We start from the raw sequence: 8,778 nt of genomic DNA on the forward strand, positions 1-8,778 counted from the left end.
CTCGTCACTTCTCCTCTAAGCAGCAAAATCACCGGCAAAACTGCTAAAAAAATCAATCCAGCAACGCCGGGAAAGCACTTCCAAATTTGGTCTGTCGGGGACTTCCGTTCGTGATTCGTGTTCCAATTTTATGGCTCTACACCAGCTACTGCGAGGTCATTTCTTTACTTTTCCTATTCCATTTTTTATCATTATACATGTTTGTCTTTTGTGTTTCTTTGCCTCACTTATCTTTAATGTGATGAATGTATTAATTTTTGTTCTTTTCGTTATTAGCTTAACACGTTGAAGTGGTGAGAATAGTGGATTGATTTAGAAAAAGGTTATTTGGTTAAATTGCTTTGCAAAACTATTTTAATGATACTGAATCCATACGAATTAGGTACAAAGAAAATAGTTGGATTGTGGAGCTGAAAGATTGAGCCCATTAGTAATTAACTATTTCTCGCATGCTTTAAAAATTGGGCTTGGTCAAATACCTAAAATAAAAAGTCAAAAGATTTCTAGCATGGTTTAGTTAGTTCTGTTTTATTTGCTTTATTTATTTTATTATCGCTAGTAGCATGTTTAAGCCGGTTACACTCGGGTAGGCAAACTTTAGGGTTATTTTTCTTTTATTTTATTTTTATTCGAGGTGAGAGGTTGTTCCTTTTAGTTTATACTCATGGGAATGTCCCGTGGATTTTGTATATATTTTTATCCGTGGTATACCCCGTAGTGAATGTAATTGAAGGCCGTGACGGACATCGCAGAGTAAGCATAGTATAGGTTAATTTATTACTTTAACCTCGGGCCTCTTTTGTGTTTATTTTTCTTTGTGTGTTTTTACCTAAATCTGAGTATTCTTTAAAGTCAACCGGATCAAGTATGCAATCGTACTCGTGACGGGACTTGAGGAATGCCTAACACCTTCTCCCCGGGTCAAATGAACCCCATTATCTAGAATTTCTGGTGCGGACTATACTTTAGAGTCTAAATGTGTTTTGAAGGAAAATTATTTTTATAAAAAAATGGTAACCTACCGAAACCAAATATCAGGTGGCGACTCTGAAAAATCCTTTGAAACACAATCTTTTGTCACTTTCGAATTTGAAAACCATTTTGAGTTTTTAAATCTTTTTATTCTTTTAAGAGGGTTTGTTAAGGTAAAAAAAAGGGTGTGACAGCTTTGACGACTCTACTGGGGAGTTGCAGGTTCGAGCTGGTACTTGATCTTGTTGGCTTTTAAAAATATTCTGTTGAGTTTTTTATGTTTTATTTGGTTTATTTGTTTTTTTTTTGTTTATGTCGTTTTATTATTTGCTAGTTGTTTACGTGTTTACAGTTTTTCCTTTATGTGTTACTGCTTTATAACTGTCATCATTTTCATTACCCGGTCAATTCTTTCTGCAACAAGTCTCGTAGTACGCGTCGCGTACACGAATACTTTGTTGAGTCACCTTTATTTTAGGAGGAATGTCGTCAGACGTATGGAGTGGGTGGAAAGCTTGAGCAGTCACCATCGACCATACGCTCCCCCGAACTGCCTTTTCTAGTGAACTCCAAAACTTAGGTCAAAGGTCATGCTTATTTGCATCATATCATTGTGACTTAGTAGGGCTCGGTCCTAAGTACCGTGTTCCTTCGTAGGAAGCCTGTCCAAATTGTGTCAAGTGGGCCCATGGCCCAAAAGGACATTCAATCATTCCTATGTGATACATGCTGCATCTTTGAGGGTAGAAAGGTCATTTGGCGGAATGATGTTTGGGAAAGAAGGTTGAAAATGAAGCAAGTAGGGCCTAGTTATATTTTTCTTTCACAACTTTTTCAAGAAAAGACCAAAAAAAAAATCAAAAAGATATTGCACTTTCCCATCATTTTTGTAAATGAAGCAAGTAGGGCCCAGTGAAACTATTTTTGTATTTTCAAATGTTATAATAAAGTAAAATAAATTACGCTTGGTCTGATTCATGTGGAACATGATACGTAGGCAACTTACATCGGGTTCAATCGAATCAATTTAGAAATTATTTGAAAAAAAAAAAAGATGAAGTTTTGGGATGTGAAAAATGAAAGGAAACTGCGGGATACAAGAAAAGTGTGATAATCAGAAAGAAAAGAGAGGGAAGAAATGAGCAAATCTTTAGTTCCCGCCTAGAGAATAGGGTCAATTGTTAGTTTCCTTAAGTTTTAATCTTTAGTTTTTTGAGTTCAGGGGTCCCGCCTAGAAAATATGGTCAATTTTTAGTTTAGTCAAGCTCAGTCTATAGTTTTCCTCAAGCTCAAACTCAAATATAGGAGATGCACTTCCTAGTTTGGGTTTTTCAGATTCTATTTCTTTAGGAAGTGCACTTCCTAATTTTATGTTAAAGGCTTCACCCCTAGGAGACACACTTCCTAGTGTGAGTCATTTAAGTTCATCCCTAGGAGACGCACTTCCTAGTTTGAGTAATTTAAGTTCACCCCTAGTAGACTCACTTCCTAATCTGGATCTTTCAGGTTATTCTTTTAGGAGACGTACTTTCTAGTTTGGGTCATTCAGGTTTTATTTTTAGCAGACGCATTTGCAAGTCAAATTTTCTTGGTTTTACTCACAGGAGACGCACATCCTAGTCGAGTCTTAAGTTTTACTCTCATCATTGCATCAATAGCATAGGTGTTTTACAGTTTTGCTAACAACTCACAAATCTTCCTAGTGCAAACTGGGGCAGAAAATTTTGTTTGTTGTGTTGTTTTAATTGCAGGCACCCACTTGAAAAATGAGGGGAAATATTTCAGAAATCAATTTTAGGTTTAAGTCATTGGCAGGCGCCCACCTGGAGAACGAGGGAATTTATTTTAATTTTTAAGTCATCAGGCGCCCACCTGGAGAATGAGGGAATTTATTTTAAGTTTTAAGTCATCACGCGCCCACCTGGAGAACGAGGGACTTTATTTCAAGTTTTAAGTCATCAAGCGCCCAACTGGAGAATGAGGGAATTTATTTCAAGTTTTAAGTCATCAGACGCCCACCTGGAGAACGAGGGAATTTATTTCAAGTTTTAAGTCATCAGGCGCCCACCTGGAGAACGAGAGAATTCATTTCAAGTTTTAAGTCATCAGGCGCCCACCTGAAGAACGAGGGAATTTATTTCAAGTTTTAAGTCATCAGGCGCCCACCTGGAGAACGAGGGAATTCATTTCAAGTTAAGTCATCAGGAGCCCACTTGTAGAACGAGGGAATTTATTTTAAGTTTTAAGTCATCAGGTACCCACCTGGAAAATGAGGGAATTCATTTCAAGTTTTAAGTTATCAGGCTCCCACTTGGAAAATGAGGGAATTTATTTTAAGTTTTAAGTCATCAGGCGCCCACCTGGAGAATGAGGAAATTTATTTCAAGTTCAAGGCATTAGCAGGCACCCACCTGGAGAATGAGAAAATTTATTATGTTTCAAGTAATTACTAGGCGCCCACCTGGAGAATGAGGAAATTCATTTCAAGTTCAAGGCATTAGCAGGTGCCCATCTGGAGAATGAGGGAATTCATTTTAAGTTTCAAGTCATTAGCAGGCGCCCACCTGGAGAACGAGGGAAGTCATTTCAGAATTCACTTAGAGATCGAGTTAGAGGCATCAGACGCCCGCCTGAAGAATAGGGTCAACTTTCGATTTTCAAGTTCAAGAGGCATCAGGAGCCCGCTTGAAAAACAGGGTCAACTTTCAATTTTCAAGTTCAAGAAGCATCAGGAGCTCGTTTGGAGTACAAGGTCAATTTTCATTTTCCAAGTTCAAGTTAGAGAAGCATCATGAGCCCGCCTGAAGAACATGGACAACTTTCAGTTTACAAGTTCAAGTCAGAGAGGCATCAGGAGCCGCTTGAAGAACAGGGTCAGCGTTCAATTTTCAAGTTGAAGTTAGAGAAGCATCAGGAGAAGCCCTCCTGAAGAACAGGGTCAACTTTCAGTTTACAATTTCAAGTCAGAGAAGCATCAGGAGCCCGCCTAAAAAATATGGTCAACTTTCAATTTTCAAGTTCAAGGTATAGAAGCATCAGGAGGCAGCCTGCCTGAAGAACAACGTCAATTTTCAGTTTACAAGTTCAAGTCAAAGAGGCATCAGGATCCCGCCTGAAGAACAGGGTCAACTTTCAGTTTTCAAGTTCAAGTTAGAGGCAGCAGGATCCCGCCTGAAGAATAGGGTTAACCTCCAGTTTATTTCAAGTCAAATGAGAAGTAACACGAGCCGCATGAAGGACAAGGTTTGCAAGCTCGAGTCTACCGCAAGTTCACGTTTATTTCAAGTGCAAGCAGCAGGAAGCACGCATAAAGAATAGGGTCAACTTCCAGTTTTCTTCAGACTCAAGTCAGCAGGATGCCCATTTAAAGAATGGGGTTGAATTTTCAGTTTCATGATTGAAGGATCAAGTGGATATTCAAGGAAGATTCGAGACAAGAAGTAGATAGGATCTTGTATTATTTTTTTTTTGATGTAAGTTTTTCTTTTATTTTTGATGTAATGGCAGGAACCGCAGACCGGAACCTCGACGGCGCCTCAATCGGCTCTCCACCTCGGTATACTCCATCACTCTTCTCACTTTTGAACTACACGTGGCCTGATTCCTGTATAGCCAAGGATATGTAGGCAGCTCAAATACCAGGGCTCGGTCACAATCTTTGATCCATCTTTGTTTCGTTTTGAATAAGCGTCGGGTCATAAATCAATTATGTTGCTTATTGTTAGCCTATTTTTCACTTTTAATCTAATAGTAGAACATAAAATTCGAAAACACAAAAAAATAGTTTCACTTTGTATTTTTTACCTCATTACATATATTTTTCAAGAATATTAGTATTTTTGGTAGAAATATTATTTTAATTTTGTGATGATTTTAATCTAATCCTATTTTTTATTTTTAGTATGATATTTGAAAAATGCCAAAAATAGTTTTGTTTTAACGGTTAGTTTTATTTTAATAGTTATTTCTACTTAAGTAGGGCTAGTTAATATTTTGGTAGTATTTTATCTTTGTTTTTTATTTAATAGGCAAGAGTTGATGTGGGGTGGATAGATTTTTGGTTAATTAGGCCCATTTTAAGCACTAATCTGGCTAAAAAGGCCCAAAGTGGACGGCCCATTCCCTCTGCCCACATACCCCATCAGATATAACACCCTAGAACTAACCCTAGAGAGAGGACCGAGGCAGCTGCACATACACATAGATAGAGAAAGAGAGAGGGGCCGAACGAGAAACAAAAGTCTGGAAAGAAAACTCCAAAACTGAAAAACGCAGCAATTCAATACTATAAATACACCATAGCTTCTGCATGTAGAAAACCTAGTTGAAACTTCACCTAAAGTACCATAGTTCTCCTGTTGAATCACTCCAAAACCCCATCAAACTCGCTAAAAATTAGTCAAAAACCACTGATCCATCAAGTATTCCGGCGAGTTTCGAGGTCGTCGTAGGTAGTAGTCTGAGGTTTCTGGGCAGGTTCGAGGTCCCATCGAGGTTGTCGTCGTCCAAGGTTCCCGATCTTAGAACATTTTCAGATTCGGTCTACGGTTACGATTCATTCTTATATCAAGCTCTGTTCGACAGACTTTCGATTTGGGTTTCCGTACTTTCACATTTGGAGGTTTGCTGATTATATAAGAGGTCAATTTACTCTCTTCTCTCTTTATTTTAATATCGTGCTTGTGAATCGAAATGTGATGCTGGCTTTTCTCTTGTTTGTTTGTTGTGGATCGAAATATGTGCTATATTTTATCTTTTTCATTTTTATGATTGCAATTCTTCAATCTTGATTGTTGCAGGAATTTTCTAATCTTTGATCTAAGCTAGCTTCAAATTGATATTTCGTTGGATAATCGCTATAACTTTGGTGATTCTCGTTGAAATTTCTAGTCATAAAGTATTTGCTCATGTCCATGAGTAGTGTATCTGGTAGTATGATTTTCTCTTTTTCCTTCTAAATAACTTCTTAAGCCCCCTTTAAATACCGTCGATCTATATTCTCGTTAGTTTTGGTACAAGTTTGCCTTTGTCATTTTCTATTATTCTTTGGGTTCAAAAACATTAGTTGGCCATGATTTTGAGTAATTTCCATTACTTCTTTATAGTTTATTGATTTCTTATAGCTGATTTCTCAATTATTAACAAAAGAAAGTGATTCAGAGTTTTCTTTAGGCCAATATCATATTTTAAACCCACTACTTTATTTAGTCTATTTTGTTATTATCGTTGTATTTCCATGCTTGATTTAGATGTTATCAATTGGATGTTTTCTGTTGCATTGTGTGATTTGTGCTTGTTTGAGATGATGAAGAATAGGCTAAGGAACTTAGGCTAAACAGAAATTAAAGTATTTGAGTTTAAGTGTTTTTGTTTCGTTATTTCTTTTATCGCTAGTAGCATATTTAGGCCGATCACGTTGGGTAGGCAAACTTTTAGGGCGTTTATGTTATAGTTTTTGTTGAGGCGAGAGGTTGTCCCTTTAGTTAACTAATTTATCCGGGGAATGCCCCGAAGAACTTTGTAAACATTCTGGAGGCTGTGACGAGCTTGTGGAGGAAGCATAGTATAGTTTAATATAGGATTTTTAATATTTTATTTTTCTTTTCTTCTCTTTTCTTTTTTTAGGTGGAGACAACCTCGAACCTCCTTTGTGTTTTTTTTTCCTTTTTATGTGTGTTTACCTTAATTAGAATATCCTTAAAAACCAACTTGATCATTTATGCAACCGTACTAGTTACGGGACTCGGGAAATGCCTAACACCTTCTCCCCGAGTCAAATGAACCCCTTACTTGAAATCTCTGGTGCAAACCGGTTTAGAGTCAAATATATTTTTAAGGGAAAAATTATTTTTAAATGGTGACTTGGCACACCGAGATAATATGCCAAGTGACGTCTATGAGAAAATCCCTTTTAAACAAATATTTTTTGTTACTTAAAGAAATCAATAAACTATAAAGAAGTAATGGAAATTACTCAAAAACATGGCTAACTAACGTTTTTGAACCAAAAGAATAATAGAAAATGACAAAGGCAAACTTGTACCAAAACTAACGAGAATATAGATCGACAGTATTTAAAGGGGACTTAAGAAGTTATTTGGAAGGAAAAAGAGAAAATTATACTACCAGATACACTTCTCATGGGCATGAGCAAATACTTTATGACTAGAAATTTCAACGAGAATTACCAAAGTTATAGCGATTATCCAACGAAATATCAATTTGAAGCTAGCTTAGATCAAAGATCAGAAAATTCCCGCAACAATCAAGATTGAAGAATTGCAATCATTAAAATGAAAAAGATAAAATAGAGCACATATTTTGATCTACAACAAACAAAACAAGAGAAAGGCCAGCATCACATTTCGATTCACAAGCACGATATTAAAATAAAGAGAGTAAATTGACCTCTTATATAATCAACAAACCTCCAAATGTGAAAAGTACGGAAACCCAAATCGAAGGTCTGTCGAACAGAGCTTGATATAAGAATGAATCGTAACCGTAGACCGAATCTGAAAATTTTCTAAGATCGGGAACCTTGGACGTCGACAACCTCGAACCTGCCCGGAAACCTCAGACTACTACCTATGACGACCTCGAAACTTGATGGATCAGTGGTTTTCGACTGATTTTATGCGAGTTTGATGGGGTTTTGGAGTGATTCAACAGGAGAACAATGGTACTTTAGGTGAGGTTTCTACATGTAGAAGCTATGGTATTGAATTGTTGCGTTTTGGAGTTTTCTTTTCAGACTTTTATTTCTCGTTCGTCCCCTCTCTCTTTCTCTATCTATGTGCAGCTGCCTCGGTCCTCTCTCTAGGGTTAGTTCTAGGGTGTTATATCTGATGGAGAATGGGCCGTCCACTTTGGGCCTTTTTAGCCAGATTTGTGCTTAAAGGCCTAATTAACCAAAAATCTATCCACCCCACATCAACTCTTGCCTATTAAATAAAAAATAAAGATAAAATACTATCAAAATATTAACTAGCCCTCCTTAAGTAGAAATAAAACTAACCATTAAAACAAAACTATTTTTGGCATTTTTCAAATATCATACTAAAAATAAAAAATAGGATTAGATTAAAATTATCACAAAATTAAAATAATATTTCTACCAAAAATACTAATATTTTTGAAAAAGATATGTAATGAGATAAAATAAATATGAGAAAACTTTACAATGGTGGGTGTTGAGTAATAACTAGTGAGCAATGAAGGTGTGAAGCATCCGTAGAGGTAAAGAAGAATAAATGCTAACAGAGAAGCAGTGGCGTGAAGGCTGAAGCAGCGAGAAAGGGGAAAATGGCATAAGGGATCTGGGGCTTTGTTTTACTGGAGAGTTTTGTAAATTGGAATTTGGGAAAGATCCTAAAAAGAATTTTAACTTTCGATTAGAAGTATAACTAGTGAATTTTTTCGCGCGCGGTCATAAAAATATTATATATTTGAATTTTAAAATGATTATTTATTAATACTTAAATTCTCAAAATAATAAAAATAGGTTTTTTTTTGTGATGACTAAAAAATATCTTCAATTTGTCAAATAGAAATCACTTTAACATATTCACGTTGGGTGGTTTTCTCATGAGATTTTAATGACTGACTAGTGTATCTTGACTTTGTAATGGCAGTCTGTTAGATGGAACATACCATGATTTTTATTATAAAAATAGTCCAACTGTAAAGATTCATAGCAAGCAAAACCTAATTAATTTAACATTACAGTATAGTTGTTTGATATAATTAATAATATAAATTTTTGTTTTCTTTTCTCTTGGTTTCAATAACTTTGGAGTATTGAAA

This window comes from Nicotiana tabacum, chromosome 2 (genome assembly GCF_000715075.1).
Source record: "Nicotiana tabacum cultivar K326 chromosome 2, ASM71507v2, whole genome shotgun sequence".
Taxonomy (NCBI): domain Eukaryota; kingdom Viridiplantae; phylum Streptophyta; class Magnoliopsida; order Solanales; family Solanaceae; genus Nicotiana; species Nicotiana tabacum.